Source organism: Callithrix jacchus, chromosome 3 (genome assembly GCF_049354715.1).
Source record: "Callithrix jacchus isolate 240 chromosome 3, calJac240_pri, whole genome shotgun sequence".
Taxonomy (NCBI): domain Eukaryota; kingdom Metazoa; phylum Chordata; class Mammalia; order Primates; family Cebidae; genus Callithrix; species Callithrix jacchus.
This window is the reverse complement of record NC_133504.1, coordinates 77,600,835-77,623,541: the sequence shown is the minus strand read 5'-3', so window position 1 is coordinate 77,623,541 and position 22,707 is coordinate 77,600,835. Positions and strand designations below refer to the sequence as shown.

The 22,707-nt window shown below is 35.1% G+C and overlaps 1 long non-coding RNA gene across 1 annotated transcript in view; it reads left to right on the top strand.

Moving 5' to 3' along the window:
- LOC103791882 (uncharacterized) overlaps window positions 1-22,707 on the top strand; it is a 93,623-nt gene that overhangs the window by 35,727 nt on the left and 35,189 nt on the right. The window lies entirely within an intron of this gene.

Genomic DNA, 22,707 nt, shown 5'->3' with positions numbered 1-22,707 from the left:
AATATGGCAGATTTTAGATGTCACTTGCAAAATCCTCAAACTATTGATGATGCATTTGATATGGCTACTATAAATTAAAAGAACTCTTATTTTAATATTTGTTGATGGATGTATCTTCTCTAAACCTCATATTCTTCATCTTAAGTGCATCTTAAACTGTGAAGACTTGTAGAAAAGTTATTATTTTTTATTACGTTCTAAAATAATAAAGTTTCCGGGGTAAATAGTTGAGAAGATGTCAATGTGTGCATGAGGTCTGTATATTAACCAACTGCTTTCATGTTAGGTGGAATTATGATTTAGAGTGCCTTTTATTCATAAATTCATGACTAATGTACATATTTAGACTCTAACAAAATACTTCCAGAAAGATGAAAGGGGAAGTCAGGCTAAGCAGAGTTTGAATATGAAATATGAAGTGTCCGCTCAAAGGTCAAATGGAAAATTAGTGCTTATCTACCAATGCTGTTGTACCACTGTCTTGCTGATTTCATCATGTTGTAGTTTCTACCCTTGCATGTCTTTCTCTTTTTTATTTTCTCACTTCTACTTTCCGTTTTCTTCAGCCTCTTTTACATCCATTTACTATTGCTGGATCCAGTCTGGTCAGTGTCACTTAGAAATTATCTTCAACTCAATGCGTCAAGTTAAAAGCCCATACATGGAGATAGTCTGCTTTTTATAGTCATTCTTTGTAACATAGACACATGATCTTTAAATTGGGTGTTTTACACTAAATTCTATATTGTGGACCTTAATTTCTCAGAGTACATATAACTGTAGTTGTTTGTTATTAAAGAAATAATCAATTTGTATAGATACTAAGTCCCAATTTCCTCAACAATCCAGATCCATGGAGTCACTGTATAGAAAATTTTCTGAAATCCCATTTGTAATGGTTTCTCTCTGAGACAGTGGAAAGGGACAATGAATATCAAGTCTACTTAGAAGCTACAGAAACTATGGTACAACAGCAAAATTAACACCCTTATATTAGTCAATGGGATCTGAGAGTAAGAATGTTTTACTCTCCAGTATCTTTTGCCTTTCTAGCAAGATAATCAAGATGGGTCAAGAATGATTAGGTCTAAAGTGTGGGTTGTAGGAGCACATATACTCCCTTTCAAAATGCTTTCTCATTTTCATGGTATTTCCATCACCCTCATATTCTCAATTCTAGAATAACTACACAGATCTTTCTGTAGGGAAGTAGGAGAAGCAAGATTATTAATGACCTTAAGCCTCCAAATTATTTTGAGGTTTCCAACTTCTCAATAGCCTCCTGAAGACCTTTTCTGGGCTACAATGTGGAACTCCAGTCAGTTGGTACTGGAAAGATTCCATTGGCATCTGTGTGTCTAACATCATGGTGTTGGAGATGCTGCCTGAGAAAAATAGATCACACTTACTGGGCATCAACTGTATGTCCAGCATTGTTCTACATGCTGTTTGCCTGTTACCTCCTCCAGTGCTCACAACAACCTTATGTGATAGATTATGCCCTTTTTACAGATGGTGAAACTGGATCACAAAAAGGGTAAGTAGCTTACATAAGATGATGTAGCTGATAAAGATAAGATTTTTGAATCCCTAATTTTTTATTTTGGAGCTCCCACTTTCTTAACCACTATGTTATTGAAGACTCTGGCCGTCCACAGTTATTATCTTTATAAATGTGTTGTGTCACTTTTTCAAAGATCCTGCCTATCAAAGATGGGAAAAGCAAATAATTTCATGGTTTGCTATCTAACCAATAGAAACAATCTCCACATAGCAATAACCAAATAATCTGACAAAGGATATCACTAGTTAGTATTCACTTTAGATAAAGAAATGCAAATTGTTACAGAGTGCTTTTCACTGTCATAAAAACAGGATAACTATAGAGAAGGGAAAGTAGACCATACCGATGACTTGAGTTTGCAACATGTGCTTGTGCTTCTTTCCCTTTAAATTAGGTATCAAGCTTAGTTCACTGGTTCTGATTCATTGCCATCCTATTTAACTCTATCTGACAAATTTATGTTTGTTATATCACTTTGTGTATATGTGAATTAGAAAAAATGGCCTCTATCAGTAGAATTTTATTAAATTAGGGTTAGGATCAACAAAAGGGGAGAAACAACCCATTGAATGTCAAGTGTCTCTGACTGAGAATGCATCACTTCTGTATGAATGTCAGATTGATACTGGCAGCACAAAGACTGAAATCTACTTTGTTTTCTCTATTGAGAGTCTTTATAGACTGTATTCTGAAATAGCAGTGATTGGAGTTATTCTTAGGACTCTGTCACTTTTCAGCCTTGTTTCATTTTATATCTGTTCTTTATTTGTTTCATCTAATTCTTGCATTCCAGGCTGTTTTATCCACAAATGTATTACTTCGCAAAAATTAAGGATTGTTATATAATGTGGAGATTCATAATGTTCTTCGGCCTTTTGTTTTGTTTGACTTGCTTACTTCACTCAAATATTCTAACCAGCAATATCCTAGGAATTTTTATGTCAGGTATTTAGTCATAAAATAGAATTCCAAGAAGTAAATAAAAATTATATCTGCATCCCATAATTCCTACCACTAGACCAGTTCCCAGGGTCTGATTTGACACAGGTGGGCCTTAAAGAGTTGGCCCATTTCCAAGCCATCTCCTATATTCATAAAAAATTCATGAAACAATTAGATTCACTGTCAATTGTGGTCCATATGGGTGATTATGCTTACCTGACTTCAAGAATGTTTTTTTCTGTTATTCCATACAAATGGTTCGTAAATACGTGGCAGTCTGTCCACATATTTGAGTGAGAATAACGCTGATTTAATTGTATCTTTTAGGATGAGTGAGAAGGGCTTTTGATTTTATTTTATGGAAATATTTAATATTTTAAAATGATGAAATATGGTAGAAAATAGTGAATCAAAGATATGAGCAATTTAAAATATGCCTGTATCAAAATATCCCATATGCTTTATAAATATATATGCCTACCATATATACCTACCACATACCCACAAAAATTAAAAGAGGTAAAATCCTTAGAAAATCTACATTTCTACAAAACAAATAAGAAAAGCAACATATGTACTATATAGGCATAAATTTGTGCCTGTTTTAAAATGGCTTTTTAGATTCTTTGACACTAAGAAATAAAACACTAATGACAAGCATTATTAAATAGTAAAGTGCTATATCATAAAGATATCCCAAGTACTTTTGCTTTCTGGCATTACTTTTTATATTTTGGGGGGGCATATATCCAGATGTATTAAACTAAATGCTGTCTCAAGCATTGTGAGAGCATACCACTCTGCCCAGTATTTCTGGGTGGGATAATTTTTAGTCCTTTCTAAGTTACTGTTCCTATAGAAGTCTCAATCCTCATTTGTCATTTTCTTTAGGTTCTGACCTTTTTCTGCTCTGCTTCTTTCTTAAGTATGGGACTCAGACCTGGTTTTTCAGTTCCCCAAAGTTATAGTGCAACAAGGTTACCTATGTAACTCTCTTGGGTTTGATGGTTAACATAGGGAGTTTAAACACAGAAAGAACAAAAACACAACTTAGAACAGTAGTTTTTAAAAGTCCTCTGGCCATGCTGGCTACTAGGAATTTCTCACTGGCCATCTTTTTCCTTGGTTGTCATTTTTCTGAATGTATTGTTTTCCTTCTATCAGATATTTCTCTCATTTCTAGGATTCGACTAACTGGCTGCTATGTCTCAGTCACCCCTTGACCCATCAGTGAAAAAAGTAGACTTTTTTTTTTCTTAACAAAAAAGTCAGGTTTTTCACATTAACTGATTAGTCCAAAGAAATACAAAAATATTCTAGTAAGTAAGCAAAGAAGTAACACATAAGTAAAATATTTCATTAATTTATTTTACATATTATGTTACTGAGCAGTTTTGTGAAGCACATCATGCTAAGAGTTGAGTTGGTATCCAGTTGATAGCTGTGGGGCTGTTTGGCTGCTGATGGCAGTGCCCATCCTGATTGATTGGTTCCTGTACCCAGCAGTTATTAAATACTTTGAATATTATGTCTGGCTAAATCTATTTCTTATTTAAAATAAAGGCATGCATTAATGTATGATCAATTTTAGTTTTTTGTAGTTACTTTATTTTTTATTTACAGTTGAACCACCTCAGGTTGCTTTGTTTGTAGTCAAAGATTGATAGTAATGATATATCTTAAAGAAACAAAAAATATATGTAAGAAAACTTTCTAGTAAAACATATCACTTGCTATTTTCTTTTTTCCCAATTTTCTCACCTCAAGATCAAGTTGCAAATTTACACGATTTTCTCGGTGGCACATAGATGAGAATTTAGCATTTAAAAACATTTACATATAAGTTTTAGAAAACATTTAGCTCTTTCTGTGTTTTTTATCTTGTGGGATTTTTGATAGGTTAGAAAAATCTCAAAGCTGGTCTGAATTACTACTGCAATGAAAACTGAAAAATGAAAATTTCAACGTGGATAACATATTGAAGCATATTTATTTAGATTCTTCTTTTAGCTGATTTTCTCCAGTTTAAGTATAAACTTCTAAAAGCAGGCATAGCAATGTCTCAATCAGATGTATCATACTAGGAGTCTAACTCCAAGAATGTTTACTTTAAGATTATGTATTTGATTCAATGTTTAAATCCCAGAATGTTTGAACCTAATTTCCAGAAATCAGTCTACAAATTTAAAATAAGGAGATGAAAATATTTTTGTTTGAGAAAAAAAGGCAATCTCTCCCACATCCATAGCACTTATAATCTCTTAGGAACAAGGCCTCCCTCTCTCTCTCCTTTTTTTTTTTTTAGTTTGAAAAATGTAGGAATAGGATGACTGTAGTTCTATGGCAAATTAATAACCCCAAGAAAGTAAATACAAATACATTTCTGGTGTTCTGCTACTGGTAAATATGTCTGCTGCTGGTTCCATTTTGATGAAGGTGCTGACATTATCACTACAGTAAAAGAAGCCGTAGAAAGGCTGCCATCTTCTTTTTTAAAGCTCTATATTAACTCTTTAAAGTTAGCACTTTTTCAAATTCCAGGTATAAAAGCTCAGATGAACAGTGAAGAAATTCCAAGATGCCTATAGAAAACAAAATTGTAGCCCATGTTTCCTTCTAATATCTCCTATCTCTTAAGATATATAACATGAATATTTATTCTTTTTCGTGCATTTTAACATCTCTGAAACGAGGTTGTGTGTTGTGGGGGCCCTGGTTTCATCACTGCTTGTCCCTGTGCATCAGAAAATTGCAGAATGAATGTCAGGAGCTTGGAGTGAAATTCCAGAGAGAGCACTGCATCAACAACACTCTCTACTGCCTGGAGAACAGTACTGTGTCGTAAACAAATTTTAGTTGAAAATATCTGGGGAGATAAGACCCAAAATGTGGGTAAACTTCAGGAAGACCTTAACCAATTTGTTTTGCTTGTATTTTAATTTTTACAAAGGCCTAGGAATGATATAAGATAACCCATTGTTCAATAAGTACTAAAAAGAAAAACCTTTGAATAAGTTTGAAGTGAAAATTCTGGGTTATAGAAAACATTGTTCTAAAAGTTTTTTGGCAGTATTTTTCCCCCTGTGATATATAAAATAATAGCATTCTCACAATCAGTACAGTACTGTGATTCTGATACACATACAGATTGTGGGAATATAGAATTCTTAAACTGCTAATTTTTGTGAAATTTTTCATGTTGTTGTGGTTTTTAAAGGGATGATATGAATTATGCCATATCAAAGGAGGCATTAAAGCATTTTTAGGAGAGACTGGAAAATAAATTTTAAAAGGATTTAAAATATCCTTTCATTCCATAAATAACATTCTTTTTGAGGACTACTTCCAAATATGTTCTTTAAAAGTGAACTTCAAAGTCTCACTTTGGGCCATAAGTAAATGCTTTGTCTGTTTATTATAGACAATCATTTTGGAGGGTTTTGAAGTTTATTTTGGAAGAGGATTTAGCACTCTGCAAGTTTATATTTAAGACTGCAATATTTACTGATAATCTTTCCTAAGATGTAATAGACATAATAAGTGCCTTATAACACTCAATATTTTCAGAGTGTTTGCTATTACTGTATTTTATGGTTATTATTTTTAGAAAATCCCTCTGATCTCTCTTTCTAAAGAGGAAACCAAAATTACCACTAAATCACTTTGCTGTCTATATGTAACCTATGATTTAATATTGCTAAGTGAATACAGTAACACCTCATTTTCCCAGCATTATCCAAAATTTGTTCTGCATCAGTATATCTCCTAGATAATAGAAGGATAGAAATGTAAATGCCAAACCTTAAACATTTTGTCTTTACTATTTCTGATAGAAATATTTCTGTAACACACCTTGCTGTTATTCTTAGATGGAGCATACTGAAAGTTGACACTAACATTTTCTCTTATGTGGCAGTGTCAAGAGAGCAATGGCTTCATTTGTTGATACATCTCTGGTACATGGTGGGCAGTAAGACAAAAGGAAACAGTCAGTGGAAATGGACTGCACTCAAAGTAAATGAACTTTCGCCTTCTCTTGAAGACATGGACTCATTCTGAATATCAGTTATGGCAGAGATTGGGGCTTTCTGCCTCCGGATTCCATTACCACCTCAGGCACAGGGCTCTCACATGCACATTTTCAGTTCTCCAGAGAGGCAGTTCTGTAATCTCACTGCACGATTTGACTGAGTTCAAATGTATTATGACGAATACTTGGATTAAGCATTGCCTCACTTTGCTTCTCCTCCTCACTTTCTTCCTTATACTCATGGCACAGCTACCGTTTTGACTGTCCAAATTTTGAAATCTTGACAGAATCTGTGATTTTCTCCACGTTCAACCTTCTGGCTAGGTCTGTCAGTTGTACCTCTGCTTACCTCTGTATATCTCTACTCTCACTACTCTGTAAAAAGAAAAGATTTACTATTGCCATTGCCTAGAACATTTTCATTTGCCTTATGAGTGTTGACTAGATCTGCAGTCTCTTCAGTTTCTTTTGGTGTGTTCAGCACAGCTGACAGATTACTCTGCTCATGGCGCAGCTGTGATTTCCACTTCCCTGTTCAAGTATCTTAGAAGTTCACTGTTTGTTTTCTTTTAAAATTATCTTTTACCAAATAATGAAAATGCAATTACCAGCAGATGCCCAGCACCAACTTCTATTGGGTCACATATGGAAGAAAGGATATGGAAGTATTCTGGCATTTAGTACCGCAGGACTTTTCTACAATTCATTTGATTAGTAACCTGCTATAAAATATCCTTAGGAGTCAGGATCAAAGATATCACTCTTCCATTTCCAGGATAAATTATTATTTGGGAAATCTGCTCTATACACACTTTAGAAACCACTCAAGATCCATTGACCTTACATAACTTATCTACACTGAACCATGAATACTTACCTACAAATACTGTACATTTCTTCAGCAACTGGAGACATTAACTGGATCATTTCAAAGCCCTTGATTCTTCTTATTGTGTATTCATTTCTATATTCATGTGTTGTTCACAATTTTAATTGAAATACTACTATGCACAGGTGTGCTAGGTGTTATGGACACAGAAACAGATGTGATTTTGCCCTTACAAAGCTTATAGACTAGCCTTCCTCATTACTTTGGGTTGAAATTCATATATTTTAATTGTATATTTTATTTTTAGAATTTGAAGGCCTTTTTGCTTATAAAAGAAAAATAGATTCTATTGTCTGTTAGTAAATTACTCTTTTTCTCCGAGTTAGTAGGATTCTTCCTTTCCTGTCTTTTCTTATTGCTTCAAATATGATGGAAAAGTACTTTTTATTATCCTAAGTGTCTTTCACAAGTCTCAGCTCATTTTGAATGTATCACACTGACTTAAAACATACTCTTCTGTGTGTGTGTATGTGTATATATATATATATATATATATATATATATATATATATATATGTCTGTATGTTTTTTAACTTTATGGTATATCATGTATTTTTATTTAATTAAATATATTCTGAAAACATGATATTTAATGTTTGTTTAATAGTCTATCTATGTGGGGTTACTTGGTTTCAGTCCAATTTTGTTTTTGCTTGTTCAGCAATTTTAAATAATGCTTCTGTGAACATCTTGGTGCATAATTCTTTAGCCTGCATTTCTGATTATTTCCTTATGCAATACTCTAATGTCCAAATACTGTCCAGTTCTTGTGCCCAGGGACTAAATAGGCTGGATGTTTTTCCAATTGATGTCCAATGAATGTATTTTTCACCCCATGATCTCTAGAACTTATTGGATAATTGACTAGCTACAGTATTGCCCATCTGTACTTCAGGAGTTTCCATGTTCTCCTCCAATTTACAGCTTTGCTGCCTAAGAATCTGTAAGGACAGGGGAAGGAAGGTACGGACCTATACATCTTGCTGGGTAATAATGGTAGAGGTAAACTGGAGTATGTATGCCTGTGCGTGTGCATGTGTGGAAGGTTAAAGGGCTGTTGATGCTGAAGGCAACCAGTTTATGATTTCCTGTGAGTTGAGAAAATGCGAAAATACAGACTTTTTAGACTGGTGCTGAGTATTAGCTTAAAAAGAATCTGAAACCCCAGGCCCAAAAGGTTGGTCAACTATAGTAAAATATTTGTGTCATTTTTATTAGTACTTTTTTTAGTCTTGCGACTACTTTCGTATTTCTTCCCTCTTTTCTTTATGTAGTATTTGAGATGAGTCAATGATATGAACTATATATGCTATTTCAATTTTAATCTTACATGATTGCTTTTAGCCTGTAGATCAAATCAGAATTGATTGAAGGTTCTTATTTCGGAGAGGATCCTTAAAGGCATATATTCAGTCATTTACATGAGAACTACTTCCAATTTCAACTAATTGAAAAATTAGATGCTGTAATATCCTTTGAATCTCCTCTATTTGGTTGACCCTTCCTGTTATGATGACTTCATGACTGACTTTTCATTTGTATGAAATTTCTAGAATTTAATATTTCAGTTTTGTTTTCTTTGGGATAAAGGAGCAGGATGTTATTCTACTCACAGAGTCTCAATGGATTGGATAGAGGGATTACCGTATAGAACTATGTTTCTGACCTTTTGTGGAGGGAACTTTCTTTGTCCATGTTGACCTCCTTGTCTCTTGAGGCATACTGTTGTAACTGAATTGTTGGGTCTAATTTATACCAGGAAATACATGTCTTATGTGGCCACTGTGTGTTGCTGCGATGTGTGAGCTGAAAAAGCTATTGGGCTGTAAGTTTTCCTTTAGAATGTTTGCAGAACCCTCAGGTGCTATTGAAAGTGAAGGATAAGACTGACCTCAGGAAAACACAGGTTTTATTACACTTTCTCAAGTAATGAGGCCATCTAGAGAAAATAAAAAACAAAGCAGTAAAAGTCATACATATGGTGCCATATGCCAACAAGATAAATGGCTGATCAAATATAAAAAAGTCCCCAGCGGGTCCCTGCTAGCCTAAGGTTATCTCCTCATGCTGCTGTGGATGTTCCAGAGGAAAACTCAAACACCTGCATCACATCAAACAAATATATGCACTTGAGGTTTGTGCATTTTCCCCCATGAACCCGGCCTCTATTTTCAAATACAGTAGGCTGTAAAGTTTGAAAATCAAACATTGGCTTGCAGCAGATGAAGTGTGAGATGCTTGACTAAGCTACGTCATTGTCATCATTATCCTCATCTTATTTTGGACCTAAAAATTAGAGGCAACAGTGGCTAAGTATCACTAGAAATAGTGCAATGTTATACTCATATAATAGCAATTTTTTGAATAAAGTGTTTTTCATTTTTTACCTGCCTCTGTGAATACCTCAGGTTTAATACCAAAGCAGATGCTCTCAAGTTCTCGAGTATTCTTATTGGGTTAAAAAGTCTGAAAAGACCTAAGATAAATTATCACGCCACAATGACAGTCTACTGCATCTGTGTTCTCATGAAGCAGCAAATTGGTGAAATTGTTAAGAATGTAGCTGGAGAAGGCCAGTAGGGTGACCACAGTTGAGAACATTAAATCCAAAAGAATATCTTTCCAGCTTCATTTTCTTTGTATTTCTACCCTGGGATCAGAGCAGCCGTGCTATAGAAACTGGCAACATTCAGAGCACTGTCCCTTTTCTTTGGACTCACAAGAAATGTATTGGACCTGAGCCTTTTGGACTCAGGAGGGAAACTTGAGTCCATACATAAGATGTAAACAGCTGTTACTCTCCATTTCAAAAAATTTTATAAGAATTATTTTAGCGTAGCAGAATACTCTGAGAATAATTGCAAATATTTATAAAAACTCATTGACTAAAACGTAAACTCAAACTTCCATTTTAAAGGTTTAAAATTTTTTCCTAAAACTTAAAAGTAGAAAATGAAATTTGATCTTATCTTTGGAGAACTCTTTTACCACAGAAAATGTTATTTTAAAACTCCCCGTAAGGGACCTTCATCACCTACAAAAATTTCCAAAGTCATTTTTCAGGCTTAGAAATTAAATGTTCTGTTTAATAAAATAAGTTGGGTGTCATTTTAGTAACATTACTTTTTTAAAATTATTTTTTATTTCTAAGTCTGAATCAGATTTGCTTGAAGACATCCTAAATCAAAATTTAAGGCTCTTCAGATTAAAAAGGATTAATTTTTTAGAAGCATGTATATTATTTTACTACAATTTTTTTGCACTCACAGAACTGTAAGACTAGACCAAACTAGGAGGGATATAGATGTGTGAATTTCTCTTTATTTTATACTAGAAATAAGACTGAAACGGGAATGGATTTGATTAGGCTTGGCACAGTGAAATCTGGGCTGAACTGCTGATATTCCACTACTAAGGTTATGATAGATTAGATAAACCAGATTTAGGGAATTTACTTAAGTTGCTTAAACACACTTGGCATTTGGTCAACCATCCTATTACTAGGCAGTGAATAAGATGTAAAATGTGAGAAATAGGATAATTTCCTTTCTGAAGTCCTACAGAGTTTGTGGGATCCCAGACTGTGGGCAGAATTAAATGAACAAACAGGATGGCCTTCTGTTTGTAGAAGACAAGATTCTCCTGATACATGAAGGCAAACTCAGAACTCAACGGGTGTTCAGCTAGCAGGGAAGCTCCTGTGAGATGTCCTAAGTAACATCAGAGGAAAGTATGGAACCAGAGGTGAGAAGCTGTAGCCAGGACATATTTTGTTGGACAATGGGAATTCTCAAAACCACAAGGATTAAAAAATATTAGTAGATGTAGACTTCCTATAATGCCTAGAGTGAGATCTCACACTAAGAAAATAGGATTTTTGTTAAAAAAAATTAATCGATGAAAATTAAAAGAAATGTTAATCGATAGCAAACTAGAAGATACTTAAATTACACATATGGCTTGCAAAGCAAAAAGTTACTTAATAAGAAGTATGCATAAAATCTCAAAAAGTCATTTATATCAACTTATTGCTGAAATTGCAACAATTTTCTTATGTTTTACTCTCATACATTTGAGAAATGTAATTTTTCATAACCATATAATGAATGTCATATGTGAGATTATAGATTATAAACTAACAAATTATCAGCCTTTTATATCATTATTTTCTCATGGCTTTTATATTTTCTTTTATGGATATAATTGAACGATAAAATGGTAGCAAAAATAGACTGCCTCAGAATTGCATATTTAATATATTTGTTAATAAAAATGTCTCATTGGTAGTTTGCTTTTCCAGTGGAAAAGTCCATTTAAAACCTATTTCAAATATTGCACTTAAAATTTGACACTTTGACTAGGATCCTTTAAAGCATAACTACAGCTATAAATGAGAATAAATATGTAACTTTATAATAACAAATACATCCGTCAAGTTGACTGAACCAGCAATAGTTTTGTTTGTTTTCTAGATATTCTTTTTGCTACTTGGACCTTACTCCACAAAGCAATCTGTTACAATCTTAAAGGTAGCCAGGCATGGTGGCTCACACCTGTAATTCCAGCACTTTGGGAGGTCAAGGCAGGAGGATTGCTTGAGCTCAGGAGTTTGTGACCAGCTTGCGCAACATGGCAAAACCTTGTCTCTATTTAAAAAATTACAAAAATTAACCTGGTATGGTGGTACATGCTTGTAGTCCCAGCAGAGGTGGGAGGTCTTGAGCCCAGGAGGTCAAGGCTGCAGTGAGCTATGATAGTGCCACTGTGTTCCAGCTTGAGTGACACAATGAGACCCTGTCTCAAAACCTAAAATTCTTTTATATCTGTTTAAATACTATAAACAGATAAATTCTTGTCTGGTAAATTCTATATCAGACAAGTCATAGAAGATATATAAACTGATACAATTGGGGTAACAAAAAAAAAAAGCTCCACGACGTAGATCAATCTAGATTCAAAATCCTGGAGGATGTCTTTAGTCTATTTGGTAAAACTCAGCCTGAAGAGCCTTTGTTTGTATATTTTCCAGAATGCAGAAACAGCAGGATTTCTTAAGACACAAAGTTGGACATTTCTTATATACAGTACTTTATATGTGTCATAATTTTGTTTTGAGATGGAGTCTTGCTCTGTTGCCGAACTTGGAGTGCAGTGGCATGATCTCAGCTCACTGCAACCTCCACCTCCTTGGTTTAAGTGATTCTCCTGCCTCAACCTCCTAAGTAGCTGGGGCTGGAGATGCCTGCCACCATGCCCCGCTAATTTTTGTATTTTTAGTAGTCATGGAGTCTCAGCATGGTGACAAGACTGGTCTTGAACTCCTGGCCTTAAATTATCCACCCACCTTGGCCTCCCAAAGTGCTGGGATTATAGTCATGAGCCACTGCGCCTGGCCTTGCCTGAGAAAATTAAGAGCACATTCAGGATTCTGGCAGATGGCCACAATTAACTCAGCTCCATAATGACCTTAAGAGTTTTCCTTCTATCAGTCTCCTGTCACTCTTACAAGTGGATAAAGACTGATTTTTTTGTTCAATTATAGTGTACAAATAAGTTTTTTGGGCATTCAAAAAGAAATCTGATGGATAATTTGTGTACTTGTATGTTGAATTAGTCCATTTTCAGCCTGCTGATAAAACATACCTGAGACTGGGCAATTTAGAAGACAAAGAGATTTATTAAAATGTTCTAATCCATCTGTATAAAAGCAATTAATATTAGGTTGGAATTTCGGCTAATGCACTAAGATAATATATGCTGGGCTCCAAAGTGAGATGAGAAAAATCCTGATGCGAAATTGTCAAAGAAGGTGTCAAAAACCAATTTTTGTTATTTTTAAGCTCTTTAACTCACTCAAAAACATATAACATTTAGGAGCATTGAAAATTAAAAGGAAGTATTTTGGGAGGGATATATTTATATGCTGTAACCCTTCTAACACATGGTGGGTCGGCTGGTGAAAGTTTTGCCTTTACACTCATTCAAGAGAAAAGGGCCTTGAAAAGACCATTTGGAGTATCAGGTATTCTCTGGGCAGAGAAGCCTGGGGTCTCACTCCTACCTTAGAATTCTAGTAGATGAGGGGTCAGTTTTGATAAAGTGGATTATATGGACTTCATAAACTCAGTAGTTTTTCTCAAGCTCATATGAAAAATGATAATTTCATAGTGAATAATATCACATTCATTACTTAGAAATTACATACAAAAAGTTCACTTTTAAAAAGAATGCCCATTGATGATAGACTGGACTGGGAAAATGTGGCACATATACACCATGGAATATTATGCAGTAATCAAAAATGATGAGTTTGTGTCCTTTGTAGGGACATGAATGAATCTGGAGAACATCATTCTCAGCAAACTGACACAAGAACAGAAAATGAAATACCGCATATTCTCACTCATAGGCGGGTGATGAACAATGAGAATACATGGACACAGGGAGGGGAGTACTACACACTGGGGTCTATTGGGGGGAATAGGGGAGGGACAGCAGGGCGGGGAAGCTGGGGAGGGATAGCCTGGGGAGAAATGCCAAATGTGGGTGAAGGGGAGGAAGGCAGCAGAACACACTGCCATGTGTGTACCTATGCAACTATCTTGCATGTTCTGCACATGTACCCCAAAACCTAAAATGCAATTAAAAAAAAAAGCAACAGTCCTACTGTTGCCTCACTCAACAGACAGACTTAAGCAAAAAAAAAAAAAAAAAAAATTCTTGATATATGAGAATTCCAACTCTTAGTTTTGTTTGAAATTTCCAGGGTAAGATGAAAGAAGAAAACTGTATACACATACAAGCACATATCTAAATAATTTAAAATATAATGCCATTTTATATCACATAATTTTCTTTTTCATGAAATTTGCAAACCCAGTTTGAAGAAAAAATATGTCGAGTTACATTACAAGTCATTGAATTGTACGTTTGAAATTGGTGCATTTTACTGTATATAATTTTTACCTTAATAAAGCTAATTAAAATTGTATTATCTAGAAACAATCTGTTAAAAGTTGTCAGAAAGTAAAATAATTCACTACCATGGTAAATGTGCATTAATGTATTAAATAATAATATCTTTAATTAACACTTCGATAACCAGGTTACAAAATATAAAATATTCTCTTCCTTTGCATCTATACCAATCATCCAATCATTTATGTTTGATGTCTTTTATGTTTACTTTCCCACTGATTTGACATCAAATCCTGGCCCATTATATTTAGAAACTAAGCTATCACTTTTAAAAATATAGGCTCTATGCTTGCCAGATAGCTTTGGAAGTTCTCCCAGAAATGTTTTCATTGTCATAATCCACTTCACAATCCCATCATGAATGAGATCATTAGGGAATGACATCATTTTCAATACTGCCTAGATTATAAAATTTTTTAAAAACCTGTCTTTTATTTGTTTCTCTTAAATAATCATGTCCTAAATGAGTCAGGACATAGTTTCTAAATCACACACACACAAACACACAAGGTAACTTGAAATCATGTGACTAGAGGAATTTCTAAGGACATATATGGTTGTGGGTGATCATAAAGTGCTAGGCTTTAAAAAGTACTCTGGGAAAATACTATGACAGGGCAATAGGAAGAGGCCATCAAGAGCTGGCAGATTAATTCAGAAAGGGCATAAGAAGGGAACTAGGAGATTTTCTGCAGTTTTTACTCCTTGAGAGATAATATAGAAAGTCGCTGCTGTCTTTAAAAAGAGGGATTATATAATGAGAGCTTCAAATTCCTATTTATTTGGTCATACATACATGCATATAGTCAACAAATATTTATGACACATATACAATATGTAATAGGATAAGCACTAGAGATAGAGTTGTGAAGAAGTTAGATATGGTCTCTGCCCTCATAGAGCAAAAATGCTATTTGGCAAGACAATCAACCAGTAATCAATTACAGGGATAATTTTAAATTCTCAAATATTGTTAGGGTTATAAAGAAGTACATGTTTCTATAAAAGTCTCTATCAGAAGGTCATAAGCAGATCTTGAGGGCCATGAAATCTTCCTTGGGCTCAGCTTTAAAAGACAATGAGGAATTAACTACAGGAGGAAGTGTGGTGCATTTCTTAGAGACAGAAAACTACACTACTGTGGTAGTAAGTTGGTGGGACAAAACTCTAAAAATTGGGAGAAAAAAAGCAGCTCTCTTTCACTCAAAGAAATTCCCTTTCACCAGAAAAAAAGTATTTCCTCCTTTAAAATGAAATATCCCTTGAAAGAATAAAATCAATTCTATCTTAGAGCGAATTATTTTAGAAAGTAAACAATATCACTTTGTAACTTGGTTATTAGGCACTGCTTTGGGAGAGAAAGTGGGTGCTGAGTGAGAGCCATGTGTAGAACTATGTGACTTATCTACTCCAAACTTCAGATTGGCAAAATGGTGAACTCCATTTAAAGATTCTATCCCAGTGCCCTGATAATGTGAGCTAATTCAACAGGTAGTAGTTATAGATGCCAGTAATATCCCAGCCACTGGCTGGCCTCAGAGGTCTTAGCATGTCTTACTTCAGTGCCCATATTGGTAATGACAGCAATAACCATAGAGAAACAAATGAACAGGAATGACAGAGATTTGGCTTCTGAACTTCTTTCTTTCTTGCTGGGTGGCCCTAGTCTTCCAGGTGTGTGTCAGAGAGTATTGCAAATAAGGGTAATTATAGTCACAGATGCTCCGAGCTGGCCTGATTAAGATAGAATAGGAGGTTTTCCTATGCAGAGAAATAGCTTCTAAAATGACGCCTACTAATGATAGAAATTTAAGACAAGACACAATGCCATTTTTGACATTATAGGTTATTTTTGAAGCTGAATAAATAATTTGCTTTTCTGGGAAAGTGTTATGAGTGTACAGTCTTATTTTTTGCTATTTTCTATGTGGGATGTTTGCATCATAGAGCATTCGAAAACACTGTTAGACTACACTTTTGGCTGGTGGTATTACTGTTCACAATTATACATGATGTCCCTTTATTTATTTATGAGACAGAGTCTCACACTGTCACCCGGGCTGGAGTGCAGTGGCACCATCTTGACTCAGTGCAATCTCTGCCTCTCGAGTTCAAGTGATTCTCCTGCCTCAGCCTCCCAAGCTGGGATTACAGCACCCACCACCATGCCCAGCTAATTTTTGTATTTTTAGTAGAGATGGGGTTTCACCATGTTGGCCAGGATAGTCTCCGTCTCTTGACCTTGTCATCCGCCTGCCTCGGCCTCCAGTAGTGCTGGATTACAGGCTTGAGCCACTGCACCCATGCCTGCCCCTTTCTTGTATACAGTACCGCCATGCCAGCCTATTGCCACAGGACTTCCCTGCTTCTTGTTGTGGAGACTATATGTTTCCCCTCCTTTCCCACTGATTTTGGATCTAACCATGTAGTTTTTCTGGCCATTGGAATGTGAACAGGTATAACTATGCTACCTGCAATTAGAGGCTTTAAATGAAATTCTAAGGATTACTTTAGCATCTTGGTTTTCTTCTCAGCTCCTCCAATGGGTATGCTCCACACTTCAGCTTATATGAGTAAAAAAGCCTATAGAGCCAAGTTAAGCAGAGTCCCCATAGCGGCATCCATCTAATAACTGCCTATATGAAACATGAACAAGAACAAAATGCTTGTTTTTGTTAGTCCATGAGATTTCAAGGCTGTTTGTAGACGGCTGAACAGTATAGAATTTGATACTTAGAAGTGGAGTGTTATTGTAATAAAAAAACTTAAAATAGATGGCATCAATTTTGGGGGCCAGAGAGCTAGTAGTGAGAAAACTTATTAAAGCTAGAAAATGGGTGACACATTTTGTGCAGCAGCAAAATATTTGACAAAATATTTTGGGCAACACATATATAATGAAGAACTCCAGTAAAGAAGACTTGAAATGTTACTAATGTGAATTAGTTGTTAGAAACTGCATTTAATAATACAAGAAAAAGAATGAGTATAAAAGTAAGTGACTTGTTTAAAATAGGAGATGAAAAGGATACTAAAGGGCTGAGAAACTCCAGGATTTGCAGGGCTGGAAAATCAAACTGTTTCTCATCTTTAACTGGTGAAATGATCAATATTTTGAGCCACAAAGGCCAATTAAGACTCAGAATAAGACAAAGACCAAATTAATAGCCTGCACACAAAACTTGATTGAATTAAGCCATCTCTCAGTAAATAGCAGTAAATAGTTTCAGTTGGACAAAATGGCTTGGGCAGGGTAGGCGGGGGAAGAAAACCAAAAGTTTTCTTCAAAGCTGCTTCTGTACCGGGATAAAGATGCAGAACATCGTGGGCTTTCTTCACAATGCTGGCCCAGGTCATTAGTTCTCCCTGACCCCAGTAGAAGGAATATTCTTTTTTTTTTTTTTTTTTTTGAGACGGAATCTTACTTTGTCCAATGAAATATAATGCATGCCACATATAAACAAAAGCTTTAAATATAATTGTCTTGTTTAGACTAGGTCTCTTGCTTTCCTTCAAGTATTTATGATAATGTCTTAGAAAGGGCTGCTCTTCAGCCTGAGTGCAGGAATGGGGAGACACATAGAGCAGAGACAACCAGAGCTCGAAGCTAACTCTGAGCCAGTGATGTGTAAAATCAGAAAAAATGGAATGTTTGTTTCATAAGCCACTGAGATTTTGGATTAATTGTTATGCAGCAAAACTGACTGATTTGGAACTTGGGAAATTAGGAAATTTTCAGGACTTATAAGTTTAGCTTCATAAATTCAATCTTGATTTATAAGCCTAAAGCATTTTTAAGAGTATTGATAATACACATTCAATGCTTTTTTTTGGAAACTTGCATATTCTCTTATCTTCATGTTTTTAAACATAAAATTTAATTTGTACCAAATCAATGGAAATTTAGATGAAATTTTATTTCCTTTAAAGTCCTATAAATGTTGATAATTTTGACATCATGCTGTTTGGGGTTTCATAATTGTTTGATAGAAAATATTGGGGGAGGAAAAATAATTTATTTTCCCTGAGTGCTCCCTAGAGGAAAACAGACCACTTAGATAATATCAATATATAAAATGTATCAGGCGCTCACTATGTCAGTTATTGTGCTATATGCTGCACATTTATTTTATTTATTACTGAAAACTGCTTGATGACAAAAAGTTCTATTGTTTTCTCCCTAATGAAACTCAGAGAAATTGGTCATTTTTTTTCAAGGTCACATGACTATTAAGGTGGTAGAGCTAGGATCTGAATCTAGAGCTCAGACCCTTAACCCATAGTGCCTCATTATTTTGCTTGATATATGAATGCTTTTGGTACCAATTTCTTGGTAAGTTGACTATTTCTGAGGCCACAGCTGCTTTGGAAAGCACAGTGTCTATCTTCATTCATAATAAGAATACTTAATAGTGTTATTCTAGTTTCTTGGGTTATAAAGAGAATATATATGAATAAATCTCTAAATGCATATGGTCTGTGATATAAAAGAATAAATAAATTTATATAAATCAAATAAAATATGTAGATTTAGCAATTTCTAGACCTGATCATAATTATTTGTGTAGTTTCTAGATTCAACAAAATGATGTAACTAATGTAGTGTAACCAGATTGACTCTCTCTGTTACATTTTCAGGGATTTTAGAGTATAGCAAAATGATGATTAGTAATTCAATTTATTTTATAGAAGAAATAGATATGCTTCCTCTGTGACAGAAATTATATATGATCTTCCACTCCTGTATCAAGCCCATGCCCCCAAAAGTGCTACAAGCAAGCATCGTTACTTTCCTGTATATTATGTTGTACTACAAAAGTGTTCAGTGGGAAGTTATGGATTCCACATTTTGAAAATATTTATTTTATTGGAGAGTCAGCAGTGCCTTTCATACACAATGTGCATTAGTTTTTCAAAAGGAATATAAATATGTTTTATTTCTCAGATTTATCTGAAGTGGACTGAGGCATAGATTGAAATTGGAAAACATCAATTTAGACTGAGGAAAGATTAAATTTATCCAGAAAGAAACAGGACTAAATAAACCCACCATATTAAAAGGTGGGTTTTTAATTAATTAAAGTTGCATCTATCTATGTGTGTATAGATTGAAAATTGTATATTAATTTAAAGCAACACTTACAGATGAATTAACAATTAGCAAATAATAAAGCTAGTAATAGAGGAAATATATGAGAATATTTAAGTCATGTTGTAGGGAGATGTTAGCAGTTAAAAATTTCTTCCTGTTTCATAGACATGCAGACTTTTAAACCAGACATAAATATCTATTTAAGACACAGTTCAGTCATGTTTAGTATAAGTAATGATTATATGATTTTAAAGGCAGTCATACAAAGACTGAGAAAGAAAAATACCTCAATTGTACTAGCAAATAATTATGATACCCTATAATGATGGAACATTGTTTCTAAGGGTAAAAATACAATTTTATGGTTACAATAGCTGTCCTCAATATGTTGGTTGACATAAAATGTCAGAATATCTAAAACTGTTCATGTCTCCAGGAGCCAGTCCTTACTGAGTTATAGTGAGAGATATAAGAATTCTATTTGAAAGAATGTCACTGATGAAATCAACCTAGAATCTCTGCAAACTGCTGCTATTTTCTCTTTTGCTTCCTCCAGAATTTCTGGACTTCCTACTCTATAACTACGCCTGGAAAATGATGGGAAGAAATTAGTGTGGGTTACAGTAAAACAGTGGGTAGTCAATGAAAAATAAATAAAATCTTTATTTGGGATATGCGAAAAAAAATGACAAAAAGAAAAGAAAAATAAGACCTTGTTTTTTTCAGGGAAATGGCACTTACTAGTGTAATAGGTAGACATTTTAAATACTGTCAATAACCTAAAGTTGTTATACAGTTATGGATAATTTTTTAATTTGAAGGAACAGATATTATGTTTTTCAGTGATTCACAGAAGAAAACATGTCAATGGTCACAAAAATCTATTTAGCGAAGGAGACATACAGATTTCAAAGGCTCAGTAGAAAGACATTCATCCCCTGAGGCAGGATTTAGTTAAATTTTTATGGCTATGTGTTGAATGAAGATCTCTGTAATATTTGTCTGTGTTCAGCCTTGTCAGAGATTAAATGCTGAAGATGCTAATGACAAAATCTGTTGTCATTCAAAGGGAAATACTTAGAGTTTCAAGTATTATTTCCTGGCAATTTGGTGAATTTCTTGGAAGTTTGGCTTTTTAGAAGTATAGACGTGGAAAATTTGTGTAGTGATAATCTGATCATGAGATCAACAGAGACTGACCTCATAAAAAGATATCTAAAAGTCTATGTAACTATGATTCACTTGGTATGAAGGTTTAATTGCTTTTTGGATCTTAAAAAAAGAAAAGAATTATGAAATAAATTTGGCATTTATTTCAATCAACATAAAACATGTACATTACATGATATGCCTAATTAAAAAACCAAAAAAGTTTACATTATCTAGAAACGTTAATTTCTATCACATTTTTTTAATAAAAACACTTTCTTGTTTCTTATAGAAAAATACGTTTTCTGGAATTGGAGTCACTATTTTGAGCCTTTCACAGATATGGTGTGTCCTACCACTAGTATACCTTCTTATAATAAACAGCCACAGGAAGCTAGATGGCACTGGCTATATGAACATGAATTTTGAGGAAAAACCCCTGTAGATTTCTTGAAGCTTTTGCAGGGATCAAGAATATTTACAACTACCTAAAATATGCTACTATAGTTTGTAGCTTTGTGCCATGATATTGAACAGCTTAAGCTTCAGATATTGATAGATAGGGTTTGGACTACTAGCTCTACCATTTACCAGGTTAGGTAATTTTCTTCACTTCTCTAAATCTCAATTTCTTCATCTGAAAAATAATCATAAAAATAGCTAGTGTGGAATGGTAGCTCACACCTGTAATCCCATCACTTTTGGAGGCCGAGGTAGGCAGATCACCTGAGGTCAGGAGTTCAAGATCAATCTGGCCAACTTGGCGAAACCCTGTGACTACAAAAATTAGCCAGGTGTGGTCGTGGGTGCCTGTAGTCCCAACAGCTGGGGAGCCTAAGGCAGGAGAATTGCTTGAACCCAGGAGGCAGAAGTTGCAGTGAGCTGAGATTGTGCCACTGCACTTCAGCCTGGGTAACAGAACAAGACTCCATCTCAAATAAATAAAAATAAATAAAAAGAACAGCTAACTTACGATTCGCAAAGAAGATTGTATTGTATCGTATTGCATATAAAAGTACTTATTGTGCTTTACACATTGTTGGAACACAATAAATGGTAGGGATAATTGTTTTCTTAGTTATGCCCCTCTATTAATTCATTTTCACACCGCTGATAAAGACATATCTGAGACTTGGCAATTTACAAAAGAAAGAGGTTTAATTGGACTTACAGTTCCACATGGCTGGGGAAGCTTCATAATCATGGCAGAAGGCAAGGAGGAGCAAGTCACTCTGATATGGATGGCAGCTGGCAAAGAGAGAATGAGGAAGATGCAAAAGCAGAACCTCCTGATAAAACCATGACATCTCGTGAGACTTATTCACTACAATGAGAACAGTATGGGGGAAATTACACCCATGATTCAATTATCTCCCAGTGGGTTCTGTGGGAGGTATGGGAGTACAATTCAAAACAAGATTTGGGTGGGGACACAGAGTCAAGTCATATCGTTCATCCCCTGGCCACTGCCAAATCTTATGTCCTCACATTTCAAAACCAACCATGCCTTCCCAACAGTACCCCAAAGTCTCAACTAATTTCAGTATTAACTCAAAGGTCCACAGTCCAAAGATTCATCTGAGACAAGGCAAGTCCCTTCTGCCTAGGAGCCTCTAAAACCAAAATCAAGCTAGTTAATTCCTAGATACACTGGGGTTCAGGTACTGTGTAAATACAACCATTCCAAATGGGAGACATTGGCCAAGACAAAGGGACTACAGGGCCCATGCCAGTCCAAAATCCAGTGGGGCAGTCAAATCTTAAAGCTCCAAAATGATCTCCTTTGACTCCATGTCTCAAACCCAGGTCATGCCGATGCAAGAGGTGGGTTTCCCTGGTCTTGAGCAGCTCTGCCCCTGTGGCTTTGCAGGGTACAGCCTTACTCTTGGCTGCCTTCACGGGTTGGCATCAAGTGTTTGTGTCTTTTCCAGGTGCTCAGTGCAAGCTCTGTCAGTGGATCTACCATTCTGGGGTCTGGAAGATGGTGGCCTTCTCATAGCTCTACTAGGTGATGCCACAGTAGCGACTCTGTGTGAGGACTCTGACCCCACATTTCCCTTCCA